Source organism: Lissotriton vulgaris, chromosome 3_1, assembly GCF_964263255.1.
Source record: "Lissotriton vulgaris chromosome 3_1, aLisVul1.2, whole genome shotgun sequence".
NCBI lineage: Eukaryota > Metazoa > Chordata > Amphibia > Caudata > Salamandridae > Lissotriton > Lissotriton vulgaris.
In genome coordinates this window covers 147,159,929-147,183,645 of record NC_141689.1, presented here as the reverse complement: position 1 = coordinate 147,183,645, position 23,717 = coordinate 147,159,929, and the positions used below count along the sequence as shown (strand labels likewise).

General features: G+C 47.2%; 1 protein-coding gene across 2 annotated transcripts in view; it reads left to right on the top strand.

Moving 5' to 3' along the window:
- The window catches only part of LOC147726117 (uncharacterized), an 82,421-nt gene that overhangs the window by 13,706 nt on the left and 44,998 nt on the right, over positions 1 to 23,717 (top strand). The window contains exon 1 of one of the 2 annotated variants that reach the window (XM_086960221.1): positions 3,587 to 3,721. The exons of the other annotated variant lie outside the window; for it this stretch is intronic. The gene's annotated coding sequence lies outside the window, so the exon portion shown is untranslated. Of the gene's footprint in view, positions 1 to 3,586; positions 3,722 to 23,717 lie in introns of those variants that run through there. 2 annotated transcript variants of the gene reach the window in all.

Sequence of the window (23,717 nt, the reverse complement as noted above, 5' to 3'; positions counted from 1 at the left end):
GGCTGTAGCTGTTGCTGGGGGAGGTATAGCGGGGAGTGGGGTGGAGGAGCCTTCCTGCATTTTGTGTATCAAAGTTCCAGTGTATATTCACATTTAATATCCCCGCAAGTAGACTTTTCTTTATCTGCGTAATGCTGTGTCTGTGCTTGGAAAGAGTGGCCGCCACTGCGGCGAAATCCGCGCACAAGCTCTGATGTATGCAATCACTTAGAATATAATGCAAAGTGGCTTCAATGTGTCAAAGCATGTTAATACAGCGAGATAGAACACTTCCCCCACTGTATTCAGAAACTACTATTTTAAGGGGCGGGCTGCTAGTAATGTATTAAAGCGACACACACAAGTTCAAGTAACAACTTCTCTTTAGTCTGAAAGAGCCTTCAGCATACCTATACATGACAAGACTGCGCTCCTCGTCCTCGACGCCAGGCCTGGCCCTTGCCTGCAGCCTGTTTGCCTCCTGTGCATATGGCTTCTTGAGTTGCACTGTGTGCTCAGCAGTCAGCGCTGCTGGCTGCGGCCTGCCCAATGACTAGAGCTTGGTTGGTGAGTGTGTTTTCCGCGGCCTGAGCTAGGCCGCAGCCCCTCCCTCTGAGTGCCCCACAGTCTCACACACAGTGATGTGAGGGTCATTATCAGGGTCAGAGAGTGGAGACTAGGAGACCCCTCCACACTTGAGAGAGAGTAGTGTGCAGTGTTGTCTGTTGTGCACAACTGGTAGGCAGTCTGAGTGTCTGTCTACTGCTGACTGTCCCTGGCGCACAAGTTCCATTGGGCTCAAAGTGCTTCAGCCCCCGTCGTGTGTGGCAGCTCAGGCTGAGACAGCTTCCCTGACACACACACAGCTGTAGCCGAGTACTTCACAGGTCTTTAAAAGACCATTGCTTGCTAATGAGGCTTTGTTTTTTTTACCTCTTCTTAGAGCCCCTGCATCTCCACTCTGCCTATTGCTTGAAGAATTAGAATTTTTTCTTAGCCACCCCCCCCCTTGAAATTTGGCTCTAGTTGCGCTTTGCTACTATCTGGCACTGGTTGGTTAATCTCACGCACACGTGCACTGGGCTGGTTGGCTGGCCTGCGTCACTCTGTGTGCACTCACTGCACTGTCTGTTGCCACAAGCCCTGGCCCCAGCCTTAAATCCTGTGACTGTCCTCGAGTTAGTAGCTGCCGCCTTCAACTTCAGGATGATGCCACGAGTGGACCAGGATGGTTCGGTAGACTGACTCTATCCTGCCCTAATCTAAGTAAGTGACATTTAATTTTTACCTCTCCCTCCAGGCTACCTATACAGTAGGAACTTGTCTAGGTTACGATTCATGCCACAGAGGGGTGTGGGTGAGTGTGCACTGACCGATTCGTCGTTCCATTTTTTTAATGTATATTTTTATAGTGTCGCCGTCCTTTTCCCCCGCACCCCCCCCCCTACCTGCCATGGGCGGCAATCTGGGGGATAGCCCCTGGTGCCAGAAGCTCTAGCTACGCCCCTGGGCTCTAGACCATCACGAAATGCGGAAAATTTACTGCTTGAACCTCCCACTTTCAAGAAGGAAAGATCGATGGCCCAATTCTTTTCAGGCAATGCAGTGAGAATCTGGAACTCATTTCCGCCTCAGCTCCGGACCACCTCCTCCTCCCAGGCCTTCAAAACGTACCTCAAAGTTCTCCTCCTCCAAAAACACTTCCAAACTTAATTCACACCCTCTCTATTACCTGAAGGAAGACCTCCCATTATAGAAAATTCTACTTTCCATGACTATGGAAGTGCCTTCCCAGTGTGTTCTTGTGGTTGGAGTTGGAGTGTTTGCTGTTTATTGCAGTATTATTCTTGTACCTGTGTTTGGTACTCTTTTATAACATGCACACGCCACTTTTCTCTTGTAACACACTGTTGGCTACCTCTTACATTTTGTTTGCTTTAGATACTTGCAGAAGTGCCACCACTGCCTACGTAACGTTTGTTCTTGTGCTTGAGTGTCTGCCATATATTGCAGTATTATACCTCAAATTGTACTGTGTTTTCTCTTGTAACATGCACACCTCACATTTTCCTTCTGTATTAAACCGTTTGCTACCTCATGTATTTTGTTTGCTCACAACTGTCACTTTTGCCTCAAGTAACTTAATGTTTGCTTTTGTAACATGCTGACTTGTAATTTCCTCCTCATGTATCATTATTGTTCCTATTGTGAAGCGATCTGACGCCTTCGGGTAAAGTCCGCGCTATATAAAAACGCATAAATAAATACCCGACCCAGAAGGCAATGTGCGCGGCTTTGCTATGGGTGTGTCACACGACATGTGGCAGCAGCAGAGCTATGTATGTGATCTATAGATGTGCCTTGATGTTTATTGATAGATAACAATAAAAAAGGGCGGGTGGGGCGCGCAGGCCTGCACTTTGTGCGCGCCCCCGGCCGCCTCCCCAACACACAGCCAGGTGTGGTCGGATTGGGATCACAATTTGGCCCGGGCACTGACGAAAAAAGTGGCCCACATTCATGAGGCGTGGCCCATATTTAAGGGGCGTGTCCCACATTCAAGGGCCGTGCCCTTTCATGAAACACCATTTGCTCAGACAAGGAATGAAAGTGGGAGAATACTGTTCTTGCACACGACACAGGGCCAAGGTGACAATGGCCTACATGCTGAGCAACTAAAAAAAACATTTCTCTCACAAAACTATTTGAGCCCTCCAGCGCAGGAGCACCTGAAAAGCAGCAAAGCCCCTGCTATTACTATCCTACTTAGCCCTCCCCAGCTCTTCAGCTTAGGAGCACATGAACAGAGGTAAGGCCCCTGCAATTAGTAAATTAATCAGCCCTCCACGCCTCAGGGCAATGTCCTGGCAGGGGAGCACAAAACACAGCTGCTGGATCATCTAAGGTAGCCAAGTAGCCAGGGGAGGCCGAGGTGAAGATGGTGCCTGAGTTCAAAACATCACCTGGCCCACACAGGGAGACCCATTCTTCCTCGCCCACTATGCCCTGAATGTGAAGGGCTATGGGCGAGGTGTTAAGAGTAACACTGTTTCTGGGCTACGTGGACCCCAGGGAGGCCGAGGTGAAAATGGCTCAAAGGCATGAGCAACACCTGGCCCCCAGGGAGGCCGATTCTTGCCAGCAATCACCCCTCCCCAGCCCAGCCTCAGAGTGATTGCTTGGCAGGGCAGGGGGTGAAGGAGAGGCCACAGCTGATAATCGCTGTACGGTGCACAGCGAGGCTGCTTTCATTTCACTGTCTCCGTGCCCTCTGTGGGCCGGTTTTATTTTCTCCTCTTTCCTAGTCCACTCTCTGTTGACTGGGAAAGGGGAGAAAAAAACGGCCCACAGAGGGCACTGAGACACCGGCCCTTCGGCCGATGCCCGAATGCCCGCCTTGCCAATCCGCCCCTGCCGCGTGCACTACGGAGCATGGGTCTGATTTACAAGAAGTCAGCCAGCTCGTGGTAAGCCGGACCCTTCCGGGTTCCTGGCTCTTGCAGAGGAGTCAGCAGAACGGCGGCCTGTGATTGGCTGCAAGGGTGTGTGCACCGATCAACCTGCTGCAAGTGAGTAACACAGCTGGGCGGAGGAGAAGAGGTGCCGACAAGAAGCAGGAACTGGTCTGCGAGTACTGCCTCACACAAATATCCTTATTATATATATTTAAAGAATAAATAACACACCTGGGCTCCGGAGAAGAGCTGCGGACGAGAAGTAGGGAAGGGAACTTGACTGAACTGTGAGTCCTGCCATCATATACGAATGTTTATTTTGATAGATTTACAGAATAAATAACCCAACTGGGCTCTGGAGAAGCGCTGCTGACAAGAAGCAGGGACGAGGAATGCAATAAATTTATTTTATAGATTTAAAGAACAATTTACTTTTTGCCGGGTTTTTGTAAAGCGCCGGAAACGCACATTGCCGTCTCAAACCGCTTTCAAGTGTGTCTAAGAGCACACAATTTAAAGACTGTCTTCCCAGTGCTGGAGATAGTGGGTTTATTGCTGATCTGTTTCCTACTCAGCTGGTACAGGAGTGATGCAGAGATTATATGCCTCAGAGTGCTGCACTGAGGGGCGGCTGGACCTGGGGGCACCGGGTAATCACCGGGTGGGTTGGAAGGCACTATGCCCGCTCACCCCAACAGCACCCACGTGCTGGATTTGCTGCTGCAGAGGAACATTGCTCTCAGACATTGTACCCTGCCCTGAGAAGCATGAGTGACTCCTGTGTTTCTCTTCAGCACGCGACCGTTACACCTATGGATTGTAACCATTATCTTTTGGAAATGGTGCTGTGAAACGAATACCTTGACTCCCACCTAAATAAAATGTTTCAGGGAGCAGAGTAGGGCACACACTTCACTTCACAGGGGACAAGGAGGGGCTGTCTCGCTGTGGCCAGTGCGCACTACACCACTCCACTCTAGGCCACTCCACTCCACTCTACGCCACTTGATTCTGCAACACTGCACTCTATGGCACTCCACTCTACCCTGCACAGCATCACTCTACTGTGAAACAATCTACTCTGCGCCACTGCAATCTACTCCGCACCACTCTTCTCTATGCCTCTGCAATCTACGTCACTGCACTCTATGCTAATGCACTCTACACAACTTTACTCAAAACCAAATCACTCAATGTCACTGTACTCTAAGCCAATCTACCCTGTACTACTGTACTTTATGCCACTTCACTCTAAGCCACTATATTCCACTCTGCGACTCTTCTTCACTCTATGCCACTTTACAACACTACTCCTCTCTACGACGCTCTATGCACCTCCCTCTGTGCCACCCTATGTCACTTTACTCCACTCTATTTTATGACACACTACTACCCTCTATTCCAATCCACTCTATGCCACTCCTCTCTATGCCACTCCACTTTGCTCTACGCAACTCAACTCTACAACACTCTAATCCACTCTGTGCCATTACACTCTCCTACAATACTCCACTCTCTGACAATCTAATGTGCTCTACTCCACTCCACAACACTCTACTCCACTCAAAGCAACACCCATCTATGCCGCTCCACTCTTCTCTACACCACTCCATGACACTCTATGCAACTCCTCTCTACTCCACTCTGAAACTGTATTCCACTCGACACCCGTTCACTCTATGGCACTCCTTCCACGACACACCACATCACTTTGCAGCACTCCACAGCACTCCAGTTCAGTCCACTCCTCGTCACTCAACTCTACTCTGCGCCCCTCCTTGCCATTCAATAACACTCCAAACTACCACAATTTACGACACACCACTCCACACTCCTCTCCTTTACCCCACTGACCTTCAGCCATGCTGAACATACTACACATGTGTCCTTGTGTAATGTAATTGGTGCTCATATAAGGTGCTTCAACACCTTTATTTTAAGTGTGTGCTAAAACAAACGGCAACAAATAAATAAATAAAACTACTTGACCCAGAATGGATTATGCTTGTGTCTAAGAGTCCAGGTCTGGCTATGGGTGTGTCACACGACTGGAGACAGCAGCTGAGCTGTGTAATTGTATTTATATAGCGCTTACCACCCCTGATGAAGATCTAAGTGTTTTTTTGGCTAGGGTGTTGCTTTGTGCGGAGTAGAGTGTTGTGGAGTGGCGGAGAGCAGAGTAGATTGTTATATAGTCGAGTAGTGTAGGAGAGTGGAATGGCATGGAGTGAAGTAGAGTGTTGTAGAGTCGAGTTGCGTAGAGCAAAGTGGAGTGGCGAGTAGCACACTACTCCGGACCCCAAAAAGAATTAGTGGTGGATTAGTGTAACTTTTGAGTAGTCTTCTGAAGATAAGACAGTTGTATGGGTGGGTTCAGGGTCTGCACTATGTGCGTGCCCCGCCTACCCCACACACACACCCAGGCGTGCACTGTGGAGCCAGGGCCTTTTTTACAAGTAGTCAGCCGGCTTCCTGGTTCCTGGCTGGTGGCCACCGGCACCAGAACAACGGCCTGTGATTGGCTCCTCGGATCTGTGCCCCGATCACTGGAGAGCACATGAACAACCTGATGCAAGTAAGTAACACAGCTGGGCTTAGGGGAAGACTGCTAATTTCACCTGAGGCTTGAGCCGGGCGGTCACTCTTTTCTCTTGCTGCTATTTTTAAAAACTTATTGTTTGCACTTGCCCTTTGTGTCCTCTCCCCCCTGCACTAGCGCGCGGATCTAGCGCGACACTTGGTGTCTTCACCGATTTTGGGTGAAGGCATTATTTTATTCTCACTCGCTATTTGAATACTGGATTGCACTCACCCTGCTTAGCGCTGCCTCCCCCAGACGGTCCAGCCGATTTTAGGGCTGTTCGACCTGGGGCACGGGCGGAACTATTGCAGCGGCCATCTTGGGTAGGGCTATCCTCCCTTGGGGGCGAGAGTCACCGGTATAAAAACAAACAGCCATGACTCCGCGCAGCGGACGCGCTCAGCGGACGCGCCGTACTCGTGCCGGAGTCAAGCCAGAGTCCAGCCCGTCTGCACCCGTCCGCGCACTGGCCGGGCACAGGGCTAGGAACCCTGCTGAGACCAATAAAGGGAGTTACAGTAGACAGGAATTATTTGCCCTAAAATCGGATTGCGGATGCGGCCCACATAATTTCGATCCATCAGACTGGACAGCCCCGGTGAGTTGTCAGAATTGCGACTGTACTTTCACGTGGTCTCAGGTCTCTGCCCTTTTAACATCTAATTATACCCTAAAGGCAGGCTTAATCAATGCTAGATCTCTGCCAAAGCATGCCCAGCATATTCAGGATCTTCTAATCGATGACAACTTAGATTGTCTCTTTATTACAGAGACCTGGCTTAAACCTTGGTGTACTCCCGATCTGGTACACGCCCTACCTCCAGGATATGGTATCCAAAGGGTTGACAGAGGAAATGAACAAGGGGCGGAGGAGTGGCCATCATATATAGAGATTCACTTGGCTGTTCGGTGACAGAACTCCATGAATTAAAAGATGCGGAAGGGAAGGGTTTTTGTCTTAAAATTCACGATAACTTCTCCTTTGCTGGGGCATTGATTTACCGCCCACCTGGATCATGCACAGGTTTTCTGGGGAGTATTGGCGATGTGCTAAGTCCATTGATACTTAGATATTCTAATTTTGCTATGTTGGGAGATATAAATATTTACCTAGAGTCCACAACGGAAGCATCTACTGCCTCCTTTAGGGAAACCATGGATGTACTGGGCCTCACAATCTGTGACACCCAAGCCACCCATGAGGCTGGACATACGATAGATTGCATTGCCACTAATTTAGATACTTTAACAACAGACCACCCGAAACCCCAAACGTGGACGGATCACGCATTAATACCTTTTGCGTTCCCACTGGAGACTAATAGAAAGAATAAACATGCAGAAGAAAGCAACCAGGCCAGACAAGATGACTGGAAAGCTATTATGAACCACCCAGAACTAACTACAATGGTTAGAGAATGCAGACCAAAGCTAGTAGGATCTCCAAACCTAAACACCTTTAGGGCTTGGATGAATGAACTGAAAGGTATGGCTGGACAGGGAAGAAATAAAACTAGACCCGGGAAAAAGAAGAGATCCGCCCCTTGGTTCGATCGAGAACTTAAAAACAAACAGGGGGAGCTACGTAGAGCTGAACGTAGCTGGCGGAAAAATTATCGCAGCATAGAACGTGGTCAATACAAAAAGATTAAGAGTGCGTACCACGCACTAATCAAACAGGCAAAAATGAAGTATTTTACGTCAGGAATAGAAACAGCTAATAGCAAACTTGAAGCGATTTTTAAAATTGTGAATGATTTTAATAAACCTAAATGTCTAAAGCAGGACATTCCGCCCTCACAAATGCTCTGTGACTCTATCGCAGACTTCCTTGAAGAAAAGGTTCAGGGTCTGACGAAAGACTTCGAGGTCCCTATACCGGGTTCAAGGAATGAGGATGACAACACAAGGCAGGAGGTATTCCAGTTTACAGCCTTTCGTACAATCAGTCCGGAGGAGACTAAGCGAGCCATCTTGGCAACAAAATCGGGATCACAATTTGACCCGTGTCCCATTGGACTCCTACATCTCATTGCAGAAATTGTCAACCCAGAAATAAATGACATCGTCAATAACTCACTGTCTACGGCTAACGTCCCCTCAGAGTGGAAATTGGCAGCAGTGAAACCTTTGCAAAAAAAACAGCTCCCTGACCCCACTATACTATCAAATCAACGTCCCATTTCGCAACTCCCGGCACTGTGTAAAATCACAGAGTCGATAGTAAATAAACAGCTTACTCGCTTTCTGGAAGATAGTGAAGCATGGCACCCCAACCAAGGAGGTTTCAGGACCCAACATTCCATGGATTCAGCTCTCCTGTTCACTACTGAAACTATCCGCTCAGCCCTAGCCCAAGGTAAGAAGGCCATCCTGATATTATTAGATCTGTCGGCGGCCTTCGACACGGTCTCACATGTTATCTTAATAGACCGGCTAATAACATCTGGCATTACAGGCACAGCCCTGGAGTGGATAAAGAACTTTCTAAGTGACAGGAGACAAGTGGTGACCTTGGGGGAATTCCGTTCCAGTGAGAAACCACTGTCGACGGGAGTACCTCAAGGTTCCAGCTTGAGTCCGACATTATTCAATGTCTCCTCAGGTTGACATTTGCCTGCACTTTTTTAGATTTGAGGCCTTTTGATTTTCTTTGGATAACTTTTGGATTAGAAATCAACTTTCTCATATAAGCTTGGTGGGGCATTAAAGTTGCTGTAATGCTGCTCTGCAGAAAAACGAGTTTTGCAAAAGTGAAAGCAGGTTCAAAAGTTCAAACTCATCATTAGTAACCGTTCCCTGTAGTGCTTCCTGACAAGGGCCCCTCCAAAGTTCAGTTGCTAGTTGCAACAATTGTTCAGTTGCTAGTTGCAACAATTGTATGACCCTGCTCTGACCCTCACAGCAGGCTCATAGAATAGCTACAAGTAGGCCACAAAGGACCTGGAAAAAAAAATTGCACTGCAACAGAAAGCAAATTACAGATAAGGATGCAGGTGCCAGACTGGAATTTTAAAACAGTGACACATTAATAAATCAACCCCAAATTAATTCATGTCAGTTGAAGCAGGCAGGTGTGCTTGCTTTTTCCCCCCATAATCTACAGTGATGATGAACCAGAGGGTGGCATAAGGCATTGATGTACCAGAGGGTGGCATGGGTAAAACAGAGGGTGGCAGGGGTGAAACAGAGGGTGCTGGGAACCTATGATGATGAACCAGACGTAGAAACAACATAATCGTGACCGTTGCGAGCCGACATGTAAGTTCGCGATTGCGAACTGTTACAAAACCTTCGCGAACTGTCAGAAATCCTTGCGAACTGGCAGAAATCCTTGCGAACACACAAAAAAAAAATCTGCAAATTCGCGAGAATTCGCGGATTTTGCGGATTGCGAGTTCGCAAATTCGCAAAATTCGCGAACACCAGATTCGCAAAATTCACCCATGCTTACTGCCTATAACAAATAGGGTGACCTGGGGCACGGGCGGAACTATTGCAGCGGCCATCTTGGGTAGGGCTATCCTCCCTTGGGGGCGAGAGTCACCGGTATAAAAACAAACAGCCATGACTCCGCGCAGCGGACGCGCTCAGCGGACGCGCCGTACTCGCGCCGGAGTCAAGCCAGAGTCCAGCCCGTCTGCACCCGTCCGCGCACTGGCTGGGCACAGGGCTAGGAACCCTGCTGAGACCAATAAAGGGAGTTACAGTAGACAGGAATTATTTGCCCTAAAATCGGATTGCGGATGCGGCCCACATAATTTCGATCCATCAGACTGGACAGCCCCGGTGAGTTGTCAGAATTGCGACTGTACTTTCACGTGGTCTCAGGTCTCTGCCCTTTTAACATCTAATTATACCCTAAAGGCAGGCTTAATCAATGCTAGATCTCTGCCAAAGCATGCCCAGCATATTCAGGATCTTCTAATCGATGACAACTTAGATTGTCTCTTTATTACAGAGACCTGGCTTAAACCTTGGTGTACTCCCGATCTGGTACATGCCCTACCTCCAGGATATGGTATCCAAAGGGTTGACAGAGGAAATGAACAAGGGGGGGAGGAGTGGCCATCATATATAGAGATTCACTTGGCTGTTCGGTGACAGAACTCCATGAATTAAAAGATGCGGAAGGGAAGGGTTTTTGTCTTAAAATTCACGATAACTTCTCCTTTGCTGGGGCATTGATTTACCGCCCACCTGGATCATGCACAGGTTTTCTGGGGAGTATTGGCGATGTGCTAAGTCCATTGATACTTAGATATTCTAATTTTGCTATGTTGGGAGATATAAATATTTACCTAGAGTCCACAACGGAAGCATCTACTGCCTCCTTTAGGGAAACCATGGATGTACTGGGCCTCACAATCTGTGACACCCAAGCCACCCATGAGGCTGGACATACGATAGATTGCATTGCCACTAATTTAGATACTTTAACAACAGACCACCCGAAACCCCAAACGTGGACGGATCACGCATTAATACCTTTTGCGTTCCCACTGGAGACTAATAGAAAGAATAAACATGCAGAAGAAAGCAACCAGGCCAGACAAGATTACTGGAAAGCTATTATGAACCACCCAGAACTAACTACAATGGTTAGAGAATGCAGACCAAAGCTAGTAGGATCTCCAAACCTAAACACCTTTAGGGCTTGGATGAATGAACTGAAAGGTATGGCTGGACAGGGAAGAAATAAAACTAGACCCGGGAAAAAGAAGAGATCCGCCCCTTGGTTCGATCGAGAACTTAAAAACAAACAGGGGGAGCTACGTAGAGCTGAACGTAGCTGGCGGAAAAATTATCGCAGCATAGAACGTGGTCAATACAAAAAGATTAAGAGTGCGTACCACGCACTAATCAAACAGGCAAAAATGAAGTATTTTACGTCAGGAATAGAAACAGCTAATAGCAAACTTGAAGCGATTTTTAAAATTGTGAATGATTTTAATAAACCTAAATGTCTAAAGCAGGACATTCCGCCCTCACAAATGCTCTGTGACTCTATCGCAGACTTCCTTGAAGAAAAGGTTCAGGGTCTGACGAAAGACTTCGAGGTCCCTATACCGGGTTCAAGGAATGAGGATGACAACACAAGGCAGGAGGTAAGCCAGTTTACAGCCTTTCGTACAATCAGTCCGGAGGAGACTAAGCGAGCCATCTTGGCAACAAAATCGGGATCACCATTTGACCCGTGTCCCATTGGACTCCTACATCTCATTGCAGAAATTGTCAACCCAGAAATAAATGACATCGTCAATAACTCACTGTCTACGGCTAACGTCCCCTCAGAGTGGAAATTGGCAGCAGTGAAACCTTTGCAAAAAAAACAGCTCCCTGACCCCACTATACTATCAAATCAACGTCCCATTTCACTACTCCCGGCACTGTGTAAAATCACAGAGTCGATAGTAAATAAACAGCTTACTCGCTTTCTGGAAGATAGTGAAGCATGGCACCCCAACCAAGGAGGTTTCAGGACCCAACATTCCATGGAATCAGCTCTCCTGTTCACTACTGAAACTATCCGCTCAGCCCTAGCCCAAGGTAAGAAGGCCATCCTGATATTATTAGATCTGTCGGCGGCCTTCGACACGGTCTCACATGTTATCTTAATAGACCGGCTAATAACATCTGGCATTACAGGCACAGCCCTGGAGTGGATAAAGAACTTTCTAAGTGACAGGAGACAAGTGGTGACCTTGGGGGAATTCCGTTCCAGTGAGAAACCACTGTCGACGGGAGTACCTCAAGGTTCCAGCTTGAGTCCGACATTATTCAATGTCTACACCGCACCCCTGATAAAGTTGATATCGTCATTTGGCATAGATGTAATAGCATATGCCGACGATACACAACTTATCCTGGTAATGGCTAAAGATAACCAGGTCTGGGAGGAAAAACTCAAATGTTGCCTAACGGCCACTTTTGATTGGATGCGGAGAAACCATCTAAAATGCAACACAGGCAAAACCGAGATCATGCCTATAGGCCCCAAAAATGATTTCATTCCCAGACTATGGTGGCCCGAGAAGGCAGAAATACCGCCTCACACCACCTCCTCGGCCCGCAACCTTGGGGTACACTTTGACGCCGACTTATCCTTTAAAAAACAGGCGTCAAAAGTGGCAGGCACCTGTTTTGGGGTGATAAAAGGGCTTAGGAAGTTCTTTGACTTGCTGCCCTTTGAAGCGAGGAAAACAGTTACGGTTGCATTAGTTACATCACGCATTGATTATTGTAACAGCCTGTATGCTGGTACCAATAAGGTGGTTACCCATAAACTCCAGATGGTACAGCATGCGGCAGCAAGGCTGGTCTTAAAATGGCCCAGAAAATCCTCAGCAACCAAAGCCCTTAATGTACTACACTGGCTGCCTATTAAGCATGGGCGGAAAATCCGTTACGCTCGCAGATTTTGCGGATTTTCGGTAAATTCGCAATCCGCGAGATTCGCGAATTTCCCGCAAAATCCGCAAATTCGCACGCAGCGGATTTTTTTTCTTTGCGGTGTAAGTTTGCAATTGCGAACATGTAGGTGAGGCGGGCAGCAACAATCTCGCACTCGCGAAATTACAAAAATTGCAATTCCGCACAAGAAATCTACTAGCAAGCAGCATAGACCTTCTGAAAATGATTATTTTTATCAGAATAACTCCTCAGGTTGACATTTGCCTGCACTTTTTTAGATTTGAGGCCTTTTGATTTTCTTTGGATAACTTTTGGATTAGAAATCAACTTTCTCATATAAGCTTGGTGGGGCATTAAAGTTGCTGTAATGCTGCTCTGCAGAAAAACGAGTTTTGCAAAAGTGAAAGCAGGTTCAAAAGTTCAAACTCATCATTAGTAACCGTTCCCTGTAGTGCTTCCTGACAAGGGCCCCTCCAAAGTTCAGTTGCTAGTTGCAACAATTGTTCAGTTGCTAGTTGCAACAATTGTATGACCCTGCTCTGACCCTCACAGCAGGCTCATAGAATAGCTACAAGTAGGCCACAAAGGACCTGGAAAAAAAAATTGCACTGCAACAGAAAGCAAATTACAGATAAGGATGCAGGTGCCAGACTGGAATTTTAAAACAGTGACACATTAATAAATCAACCCCAAATTAATTCATGTCAGTTGAAGCAGGCAGGTGTGCTTGCTTTTTCCCCCCATAATCTACAGTGATGATGAACCAGAGGGTGGCATAAGGCATTGATGTACCAGAGGGTGGCATGGGTAAAACAGAGGGTGGCAGGGGTGAAACAGAGGGTGCTGGGAACCTATGATGATGAACCAGACGTAGAAACAACATAATCGTGACCGTTGCGAGCCGACATGTAAGTTCGCGATTGCGAACTGTTACAAAACCTTCGCGAACTGTCAGAAATCCTTGCGAACTGGCAGAAATCCTTGCGAACACACAAACAAAAATAATCTGCAAATTCGCGAGAATTCGCGGATTTTGCGGATTGCGAGTTCGCAAATTCGCAAAATTCGCGAACACCAGATTCGCAAAATTCACCCATGCTTACTGCCTATAACAAATAGGGTCCTGTACAAAGTGCTGATAATTACCTTTTGAGCTGTCCACGACCTAGACCCTCTATACCTAAGAAAAAAATACGTAAGATACTGTCCAACTCGAGCACTACGGTCCTCCAATGCCAACCTATTGACCGTCCCAGGGTTTAGACTTAAAACCTGTGGGGGCAAATCCCTGGCGGTACTAGGTGCAAAAGCATGGAATGCCCTCCCCCCACACTTAAGAGCACTGGACAAGGAATCAGAATTCCGTAAACAATTAAAAAATTGGATCTACAACCTTCCAGACATAACTGCCAGAGCACTAGTGTGATTCCGGTCCTGGTCACTCCAAGCAGTAAGGCAACTTTGACATCAGGTTGACCATACATTGGCGCCGAGATGCTCCCTGGAGCGATTGTAGCGCTGTATAAATGGGCAATTACATTACATTACAAGAGCTGCGGACAAGAAGCAGGAACTGGTCTGTGAGTACTGCACTCACACAAAGATATTTATTCTATATAATTAAAGAATAAATAAAACAGCTGGGCTCTGGAGAAGGGCTGCTTACAAGAAGCAGGAACAGGGAAGAGGCAGATCTGTGAGTTCTGCCATCATACAAGAATATTTATTGTATATATTTAAAGAACAATTGTAATCTACTTTTTGAGAGTTTTTATAAAGCGCCGAAAGCACACATTGCCGTCTCAAACCGCGTTCACATGAGTCTAAGAACACATCAGTTGCAGACCTATTCCCAGTGCTGGAAGTAATCCGTTTGTTGCTAATCTGTCTCCTGCACAGCTGGTGCAGGAGTGATTGAGTGATTACATTCCACAGACCCTCACTCATTATCCTGCACTACTCATCCCCACATATCTTTCGCTCCCCACTGTACTCTTCATCCTTCACAAATAATCCCTCACTGCTTGACACTCCTCATTGATGTTACACTCCTTTCTCACATCTCTTACTCTACACACTTTTCACCTCATCCTTCCCTCGCCAGTCCTCACTCCACAATGTTCGTCCCTTATTCTGCATCCCTCACTCATTATCCTTCAGTTTTCTTGGCTTCCTTTTCATCAGTCACTCCATATTCATCACTGTGTAGTCCCCCTCTTTATCCCTCTTGTTGTAAAACAGCCCTCCCTGAAGGGTCACCTCAAACCTTTTACCTTCCTCATGCTCTTTTTCTGACCTCCATTTCAGTACCAGCTGGAATGGATAGGGGTGAGGGTGTGTGGGTTAAAGGGTGTAAAATGAAAGAAACACCATACCATATTGCTGTGTCTGTCCTCCGCGTCGTACTTGGGCCGGAACAGAAGGCACCTAGGTTCCCCTAAGGTTCCCCTAAGTCAATTACACGGCAGCAAGAAAACCCCCTGGTTCACCGACGAACTCAAGGAATCCAAGAAGAACTGCCGCACCCTCGAGAAAGCCTGGCAGCTCGACCACACCACAGACAACAGGACCGCCCTCAAGCACGCCATCCGCAAACACCATCAGCTGATCCGCGCCACCAAGAAGACGGCACTCAAAGAACGACTGGACAACAACACCCACGACAGAAAGGAACTCTTCAGCATCGTCAAAGAGTTCTCCAACCCCAGCGCCGGAAACAACGACATCACTCCCTCGCAAGACCTCCGCAACTCACTAGCCTCGTTCTTCCACCGCAAGATCGCCGACATACACAACAGCTTCGATGCACAGACCACGCACCCTACCACCGAACCAACGCCCGCCACCACCACCCTCTGCAACTGGACCCCGATCAGCACCGAAGACACCACCCGCACGATGAACTCCATCCACTCCGGATCACCAACCGACCCGTGCCCACACCACGTCTTCAACAAAGCCGACGCCACCATCGCACCCCATCTCCGAGACACCATCAACTCCTCCTTCCACACAGCCACCTTCCTGGAGAGCTGGAAGCACGCCGAGCTGACCGCCCTCCTGAAAAAACCAACGGCGGACCCCACCGACCTCAAGAACTACCGTCCCATCTCTCTCCTTCCTTTTCCGGCCAAAGTCATCGAGAAGACCGCCAACAAACAGCTGGCCGCCTTCCTCGAGAAGAACGGATCCCTCGACCCCTCGCAGTCTGGGTTTCGGGCCAACCACAGCACCGAGACCGCCCTGATCGCAGCCACCGACGACATCAGAACCCGGATCGACAACGGGGAAACAGCGGCCCTCATCCTCCTTGACCTCTCTGCGGCATTCAACACCGTCTGCCACTGAACTCTAGTGAAGCGCCTCAGCAACATCGGAATACGAGAAAAGGCGCTGGAATGGATCATCTCGTTCCTCACCGGAAGAACCCAGAGAGTCTGCCTCCCTCTGTTCCGATCCGAGGCCACCGAAGTCATCTGCGGCGTACCACAAGGATCCTCACTCAGCCCAACCCTCTTCAACGTCTACATGAGCCCCCTCGCAGCCATCGCACGCCAGCACAACCTCAACATCATCTCCTACGCCGACGACACCCAGCTCATCCTCTCCCTCACCAGCGACCCCACCACTGCCAGAGCCAACCTACACTAAGGGATGAAAAACGTCGCCGACTGGATGAGGAACAGCCGCCTTAAACTGAACTCGGACAAGATGGAAGTCCTCATACTGGGATCATCACCCTCCGCCTGGGACGACTCCTGGTTGCCCCCGGTCCTGGGCACCGCTCCCAAACCGACGGACCACGCACGCAACCTGGGCTTCATCCTGGACTCCTCCCTGTCAATGACCAGACAAGTCAACGCTGTCTCATCCTCGTACTACAACACCCTGCGCATGCTCTGCAAGATCTTCAGATGGATCCCCACGGAAACCTGGAAGACCGTCACCCAGGCACTCGTCACCAGCCGAATGGACTACGGGAACACCCTCTACGCCGGAACCACAGCGAAACTTCAAAAAAGACTCCAACGCATCCAGAACGCCTCCTCCCAACTCATCCTCGACATCCCCCGACACAGTCACATCACCGGACACCTGAGAGACCTGCACTGGCTCCCCATCAGCAAGAGAATCACGTTCAGACTCCTCACCCACGCACACAAGGCTCTCCACGGCCTGGGCCCCAAGTACCTCAACGACCACATGACCTTCTATACGCCCACCCGCCAGCTACGATCGACCAGCCACGCACTCGCCACCGTACCACGCATCCGCAGAGCCACCGCCGGAGGAAGATCCTTCTCCTACCTGGCAGCCAAGACGTGGAACTCCCTCCCCACCCACCTTCAGCGAACCCAAGACCATCTCGCCTTCAGGAAGCAGCTCAAGACCTGGCTGTTCGAGCAGTAACTTTCCCCTCCCCCAGCGCCTTGAGACCCTCCCGGGTGAGTAGTGCGCTATACAAATGACGTGATTTATTGATTGATTGATCGTGATTGGTCTGAGTGCCGTGGTTCGGCACTCAGATGGGGGCTGGGAGCCTGGGCAGGTTCTCCACACAGACTATAATGCAGCCTGGATGGAGAACATGCACAGAGCACTTAACTGTTTGGCCGGCCCGAGGCAGCTGGCCAAACATTCATGCTCACTTCATAGTGCCGATCACTCCTCCTCTGTAAGCAACTTAGCCCCACCCCGCCCACAAAGCTGTAGCATCAGAAAAAATAAAAAGATAATAACATTGTTATTATAATTTTCTTTTTCCTTTGTTTCACTGCTGCAAAGCAGTGATGCGACGCTCCTCCGCCATAGCGGAGGACCTGCAACTGCTCATTTTTATTGGCTTTAGAACTTTGGACACTTTAACCATTGCTAATCCAGTTGAAAGAAAAGGGGACAACACACATGGGCTAACTAAAAAGGCCACTGAAGCCGGTTTCCAACAAACAGTGAAGACCAATTATTTGAAAAACCCGCAGAACAAAAGGGGGCAACGGACTGAAACTATTAAAGAAGACAAGAGAAGACACGAGCAACAAGGAACTTCTTCCAGCTTTTCTACAGCCCACAATTGTCTTGTGAAATAGGACCAGGAAACAAAGCGGCAAATAATCAAACGCAATTTAAAACAGAAACGGCCCATGACACCAAAAAAGACTGTGTAGATGGACGGCTAGAAACAAGAAAGGGCCATGAAAATCAAGACAATTCAAAAACCAGGAACCAAAAAAGCTGCGATAGCATGACAGATGGCCAGAAAAAGGCCACCCCAAAACTCCAAAAACTCCAAATGCTCAGTCTTGGAGAAACCAATGGAATGGAGCATAACCAAAGGACATCCCAATTGGCACAGGAAGGCGAAACAACTTGAAGGAACACAGCCCTGGAAACAGAAACCATCTATAGTTCAAGAAGCCGGGCGGATGATCTCTTGGTCGATCTTATCGCAGAGGATTTCAAGACTCAACAGGTCAATATAAAAGTTGAAATCACCGAGGACCGGAAAAAAATCAAAATTGGAAACAAGGAAGATGTTTTTTCGCAACAGCCGGTCCATTGTATTGCTCCAACAGAACGTCAACTACTGCTTATCCCAGAATATGTCTCAAAAGGTGGACAGGACACACTGAACAGGGGGAATATATTGAAACTTACATCAAACATCCCAGTGCTAAAATACTTAACCTCAGCTAACCTACTGGCAGTGGAATTTAAAGGAATGGCAAATCAAAAAAGTAAGGAGCAAACACTGACAACCTGGCTGACTGAGGAAGACGTTCAGCTCATCATGGCTTCTCAGGCGCAATTTGAAGCTTGGGGAATTAAACTGCTAAAACCAGCTTCACCACGCTACCCTGGCCCCTTGAACAACATTCTTAACCCCAGCAACAGAAACGGTCAAAGGCAAAAAGACGCTACGCCGAACATTCAAACATTGCTCAAAAGAGCAATCGGAGGCAGCCTGTCTTCAACACAGAAAAGGGTGCCACTGGATGACCAGTTAAATGGAAAGGAAGGTGCTAAGGACAACTGGGGTTTGCTGCCAGGAGTCCTAAACTCAACCTCACATCATTGACCAACGGTAAACAATTCATCAACTCAAGACCCAAATAACATACAGATACTCTCGTGGAACATCGCAGGTGCAAAGAAAATGGCTGGAGAATGGACTTCACCCAAGAAAATGGGGGAACTATGACATAATAGCTCTACAAGAAACTTGGGCATTCGAAGCTCTCCCTTTGGCAAATTACATCCACTACATAGTTCCAGCCACCAAAATCAAAACCTTTGGGCGGCCAAAAGGAGGCCTGGCAGTCTACATATCTACAGAGTTAAAAATAGAAAGTGAACAAATGGCCTCAGTAGGACCAAACCTTCAACTTATCAAAATCACAGCAGGGCCTGCTAGCAGAACAAAAACTGTCCTTTTGATTAATACATACGCACACCCTACGGCCAGGAAAAAACTGGCCCACAATAAGTTACTAATTGCAACTATTATAAACAACTATTATGGGATTTGATACTCACAGGGGACTTCAATTCAAACCTAATTCACACCCCGGACGAGGACGAATCTCTAGCATCGGTCCGTTCCCCGTCAATACCAGCCAACGAGGCCTAAAGTGGACCGGGCAGGCCAGGAACTGGTAAATGCCCTAGAGTTTCTTGGGTGAAGAGTGATAAACAGTAGAACGCCAGATGATTTCCCCCCCAAGCTTACAATCCATGGGGGAAGACAAGATCTAGACTGGACTATACAGCAATCTCAATATCACTTATCCCTTGCCTCGCCCACTTCTCGATAGAGTTCACAACCAGGAGCGACCACTCATACCAGCTGATACATTTTAGGCTAAAAATTACTAAACACCAGATAAACGCAACGGTTGCAGGCAACATACACACGGTTGACCTAAAACGCCTAAAATGGTCCAACGATACAATTGAAACTTTCCAGTTACAAATAAAAAAGAAGTTAATCACTAGCAATGCCGGGGCCCACAATAAAATTCAAGCATGGGAAAACTTCACAGTGGACTTAACAACATTAATGGTGTCTGTACAAACGCAAACAAACAAGCACAGCCAAATAAACGACCTGGGAAAAACATAATCGGCAGGGCTGCGAACCCTGAAACGTAAACTCCTGATACAGCCACATGGAAAAGGGCAAGGCTGCTCAGGAAACTTTATAAAAAAGACCTCTGGGAAGAAAAAAGAAGATCAACGACAAATTCTGAGCTGAACTCCTCTGTACCTCAAAGAAATCCAACTCAAAACAGTTTTGGATAATCATAAATAGCTTGAATCGACCAGTAAGATGCTTATCATCAAACATACAAGAATCCGAGTGGGTGGAATTTCTATCCATGAGGTTTACGGACTCAAGCCATCAAGAAACAATCATGGGAAACACCTATGATACAGTTGTGGGATACGACAAGCCCAATGGGTCTACGGATACTACCAGCCCAGACGACGCTGCATCTCCCAAAAAAAAGGAGCAACCCTACGCCGAAATAAATCCAATGGAGGGAATTTCCTCCCGGGCATTAGGAATAAGTCACTCCTCCCCCTCAAGTGAAAGAGTCAGATACTTAATTAAGAAAGGCAAGAACGATGGTGCGCCAGGCCCCAACGGAATCCCACAAGCGATCTTCAAACATGACATTCCGTTTTGGGGTAATCACCTCTCCGAATTATATCACGAGATAGAGAATCTAAATATAATACCAGTGAACTGGCAAGGTTTGACTCTGACTCCCATATTTAAAGGAGGAGACAGAGCAAACCTAGCTCACTACAGGCTGATAGCCCTGCTAGATGTAGAGGCTAAATACTACGCATCTCAGGTGCTGGAAGATCTCAAGGTATGGTCTGACAACCTCAATCTCATCCCGGTCAACCAGACGGGCTTCAGACAAGGCTTAGGGACGACGACGAATATATTAGGTCTATCATTAATCGCAAACAAGCATAAGCAGAGGAAACTTCACCTCTACCTCTGCTTTGTAGACCTAAAGGCAGCCTTCGACAGCGTTGACCGCCACCTCCTATGGAAAAAGTTGCGAGCCTGGGATGTCCCTGAAAGGCTATTAAAAGGCATTTTGATGTTCTATTCAAACACCTGGTTAATCTTTAAGATCTGTGACGGGACCAGACTATCAAGGAAGCTGACAACCACCAAAGGCTTAAAACAAGGGTGTGTCCTGGCCCCTCACCTTTTTAATTTGTTTCTATCTGACCTCTCTCAAAGGCTAGACAGCACTAATTCCCATCCACCAAAGCTTGGCGAACTGAGACTATCGCATCTTTCATATGCGGATGACGTGGTGCTAATGAGCCAAACCAAGATCGGTCTCCAAAGATCCCTGAATGAAATGTCAGCATACATTTCAGAAAACAAACTTGAAATAAACATATCCAAAACCAAAACAATGGTGCTTGGGAGCCAACAGCAAAGAAAACAGACAATCTGGCTCAACGGAAACCAATTAGAGGAGGTTAAAAATACAAATACTTAGGCATCTATATTGACAACTCAAGAAACCTTACGGAGCAAAAAAGCTATATGTCGCTGAGAACAAGTGCCCTAACATTTGCCTTCAGCTCACTGGCCAAAAACCTGAAGGGCCCCTCCTATAAACCCCTTCTCACTGTAATGAAGGCAAAAATCCTTCCAACTCTGACCAATGCCAGCTCTGCCTTCCACGGCGAGGATGGAGAACTTCTAAACCAACTAATAGCCTCCATCTATAAAAAGGTATTTCACATACAAAGGTCGGCCTCTCCAGCTCAGGTTCGCCTTGAATTCGGCCTAATAAATGAAGACGTAGGCAGAATGTACGCGACAGTGAAAACTTGGTACCGATTGAAGCAAAGGGTAGCCACATCAAAGATCAACGAAGCCCTCTGGTGTGAACTAAATGAAGACCAAACTTCTCCTTTCAAGCAATATCTCTGCAAATCACTATCTATTACATGCACAACTGAACTATGGAATAAAAACTTGCCATATCAATCTTTTAAACAAGCGGTCAACAAAGTTTCTAAAATCCATTCATCGCTTCTGGATAAAAACCTTTTTAGACAAAGATCGCATGCCTGGATGGTGATGAACCACTATAAGTCCCTTGCACCGGCGGCATACTTGAGCGAAACATTTTCAATCAACGTAAAAAAGCAACTTAAGACATTACGCTTTGGATCCTTACCATCCTTGGCCGACCAACCCTCTTGGCTGTACACAGGCCCTATATCATGTCGGCTGTGCAATAATCAAAAAGAAGATTTCATCCATGTAATCTGCACTTGTAAAAAACTGAAGGCGGAACGAGTAATCCTTCTAAAAACATGCTTCAATGAAAGAGGTATTCGATACTGTAGAGCTGCAATAATGGCGTGCCTAAACCCCTCAGATCCTTCATTGAATGTCAGGCTGATTAAATTTCTTAAAGCATTCACAAAGTTGTGCTAAAAGGGTCGGAAGCACAAAAAAACTGTGGACTAATTCAATGCACTGAACCTTTTCTAACACTGATCCTGTTTGTTTTTTTGAATCCTCGGAAGATATAAAATGATAGTATGTTTAAGTCTTTCCTTTTAACCTTTTGTTACAATATTGTTCTTATCTGCTTTTGCTATCTGTTCTAAATTGTTATGGTTTTAATTAACTAAACAATAAATATTACTTACTTACTTACCAATCATTGCTAAAGTGCATGTGCTCTCTCCTCCAAACATGTAACATTGGTTCATACCCAATTGGCATATATTAATTTACTTATAAGTCTCTAGTAAAGTGCACCCCATGTGCCCAGGGCCTTCACCCCTCCTCCTCATTCCACACTCCATACTCATCATGCCTCATACAGCACTCCAGCCTCCACAGTCCTCTTTCCTTACTCATTCCACAGTCATTTTCTCTCATCTCTTACTACCCACACATCAGTCTTGATCTCTTTCACTTGCCCTCACTCCAAGATATTCCTCCTCACTCCACATCCTTCAGTTTTCATTGATCATTTTTCATCAGTCACTCTTCATCACTTACTATTCCATCCTCCCTCCTCATGTCCCCTTACAGTTCAGATTCCTCCCCCTGCTCTCCGGATCCCGCACTCATTACTCCTCATCCTTACCGCATACTCCCTCTCCACACCCACATCCCTTATCCTGAACTTGTGATCCCTCATGGCCGAACCATCACTCCTCATCCCTCACTTTACATCCTTCACTCCTCATGTCTCATACTCTTTATCCCTCACTCCTTCTTTCTCTGTCCTCATTCCTTATACCTTACCCCCTTCTCACATCAAGTGATGAGTGAGATGGACACAGAAGTCCTAATATCTGCACCATCCCAGTTTAGGGCATTTCTGTGAGAAGTTAGCCTGGCATATGATGTCCACTATTCTAGTGGGCACCTTGCACCAGTCTAAACGACCCTTCTTAATTGTGGTTGTAAAGTCAACCTTATAGACAAGCTATCCCAGTGGTACCATGGACCAGCAGTCTTAGGCTAAAACTTCAGAGAGCATGTGAAGCAAGCTATTTTACCAATTATAATCCCTTGAATACCAAATGAAAGGACACCATACAAGGTATATATCAAATATATATGTATTTTTTTCTAACACAACCCCTCTGAACTCTTTATGAGGTCAGAGATCGAAGTACATCACAAGTTACTCAATTAGCATACGATAAGTTGCATAAATACAGTTTTGCCCTAGGAGCCTCACAAACCATATACTAAGTAAGTGGTATAAGAACCAGTTCAGGAATAGTGAATAGGCCTAGGGAATCACTGGGGCTACACTAAACAACAAAAGATTAGGAAGTAGGAGACCCACGGGAGATGCGTGCAGTGTGGGAACACAGTCGCGAGTTACCCTTGACTTATAATGGAGAATGAAGAAGTTACAAAGTTACTGTTTTAGGGCACTTCCGGATAGACTACGACAAAACCCCTTTAAACTAGGGCACTTGGATAGTCAATACCCACGGGAGCACCGCAGAACTCGAGTTACCTCACCCAGGGAAGCCGGGTGCATAGGTGTATTTTCGTGTCGGGTTTGGTCGATGCTTTCAATGGAGATCTGCAAAAGAAGTGCTGCAGGCGGCCAAAGGAAGAGTGTCCGGGTGGATCCAAGGGTGGATCGAAGAACTGAAGAACCTGAAAGCAGAGGGCACAGAGTCTGGGTCACTAGCCAGTGACCAGGAAGGAAATCATGATGCAATCAGGTGAAGAGGTGAAGCTTGTCTCTGCAGCCACGAGG